Here is a 1,699-nt window from a genome sequence, read left to right on the forward strand (position 1 = left end):
CAATCAGTGGCAGTAATGACAGAGCATGCGCTGTTACGCAAAAACCGCGCGGAAGTTGAAGCGCGAAGTGACGAGGGTTCACTGTATAAGTATTCTATTAAAGTAATAGAGAGTATGAGCGATAGAAGCGATATTACAATAATGCAGTCAGACACATTACATGGTAGCATTGCTCACCTCAGCCCCGCTTGGTGGTCCACGTGGAGAGAGGGGGAAGGGAAGGAGGACTGGAAAGGGAACAAGGGAGAGAGGATAGGAGGGGCGAGGAGAGGGGGAAGAGAGGACAGCGAGAGGGGCCAGGGGGAGAGACCTATTGCTAACCCAGGCCTATCTACCTTTTGGGGGCTTGCAAGCCCACTAATTACAGGTAAAGTCATATGTCACAGGAAGGGGTTGCACTATAGGTTATACAGCAGTGAGATGGGGTAGGTAGTCTAGGGACATCCACGCAATAGGAAGAGGAGGGTTTGGGGTATACATGTGATGAGATGGGTGGATCCTAGATTTAGGATGGCAGCTTAACTTTGACCTGTTCTCTGGGTCTCCCTAGGAACCATTATCAGTAGGGTGTAAACCCCACCTACAAGAACCAAATAGATGACTGCAGGCCTATCTATTGTCTTTAAGAGCAGGGAGTTGGGGGGGCCCACTGCAGTCTAGCAACTGATCGCCCTCAGGGAGGATGCCTGCAAGCATCTGACCTCCCCCCACAAAATACCTCTGATTTAGAAAAGTCTAACTGTAGTTTTAATTTGCTTATACTCACCCCCTCGCTGTTAAAAGCCCACTATAATCAATTTATTTATCCTTGAAATCTCAGATTTAAAGTCCATTCCCTTACAGAATTTTCCCTTCACTAACCACTAATTGTTTCATGTAAACAATTCTACCCGGCTTTGAATTTTCACCACAGTAGATGGCAAGTTCCTTGGAGTCGAGGGCTGATTTTCTTTACAGAAACATATATGTCGAGCTAAATAAGAAGTTGAGAGATGAACAACAACAACAACACAAAGAATTTGCGAGATCAGATTAAACAAGCTCCTCATTTTATAAATAACAGGATTACCAAGCATTTGAAGGAGGGACAGTTCACGAAGGCCCTTCCTAGACCTTTCACATTTGTTATAGCAAGTCCTCCCACTAGTAGGTCCAAGCCCACAATTCCCTACCCTTATCCCATTCCACTACATCCCAGCTGCCTTTTCTTTTCTGCATCGCATTAGCTGCACAATCACATTTTGGTAAATGACTGCAAAAAAAGAAGAAGAAAAAAAGTCGAGTGTAGACACAACTTAAACATCTGAAATTATATAAAGCAAACATGCTGCCAGCCGCGGGTACACAGCGCTACATACACTCTCTCCCTTCCTTTGGGGTGGTGGGCAGCTTTCGGGTCAGCGACGCTCTTTCCCTGCTGGTAGCACCTCGCCCGTAGCAGGCGCGGCGCGGTCCTAAGGGAAACGAGACTGCACGGCCCCTTTAAGGCTGCGGGCGGCGCGTGCCCACAGCCCTTTCAAATGGACCAATCGGAGGGCGATGGGCAGTCAGTGGCGGACCAATAGACAACGAGGACACTGCGGGGTGTGCGGCGGCCCAAGCGGTTTTAAACGGCTTAGAGCAGGCCCCTCGGTTCGGACCCGGCTGAGGTGAGTGGGCGTTGGTCCCGACCCACCAGCACAGGCCCGCCGGTCCCGGC

The 1,699-nt window shown here is 49.3% G+C and overlaps 1 protein-coding gene and 1 long non-coding RNA gene across 3 annotated transcripts in view; one reads left to right on the forward strand and one right to left on the reverse strand.

The window, feature by feature from the left end:
- Window positions 1–1,032: 1,032 nt before the first annotated feature.
- On the reverse strand, window positions 1,033–1,435 carry LOC123521761. The gene is made up of 2 exons (XR_006680110.1): window positions 1,359–1,435; window positions 1,033–1,252 (listed from the first exon to the last, which is right to left on the reverse strand). It is a non-coding gene; the product is annotated as an uncharacterized LOC123521761 (long non-coding RNA).
- A 132-nt stretch (window positions 1,436–1,567) lies between these two features.
- CKAP5 (cytoskeleton associated protein 5) overlaps window positions 1,568–1,699 on the forward strand; it is a 115,090-nt gene continuing 114,958 nt past the window's right edge. For both annotated transcript variants that reach the window (XM_045290889.1, XM_045290891.1), the window contains exon 1: window positions 1,568–1,649. The gene's annotated coding sequence lies outside the window, so the exon portion shown is untranslated. The remainder of the gene's footprint in view (window positions 1,650–1,699) is intronic.

Source organism: Echinops telfairi, unplaced genomic scaffold (genome assembly GCF_000313985.2).
Source record: "Echinops telfairi isolate 266 unplaced genomic scaffold, ASM31398v2 ScPeMD7_60;HRSCAF=208, whole genome shotgun sequence".
In the NCBI taxonomy this organism is placed as follows: Eukaryota; Metazoa; Chordata; class Mammalia; order Afrosoricida; family Tenrecidae; genus Echinops; species Echinops telfairi.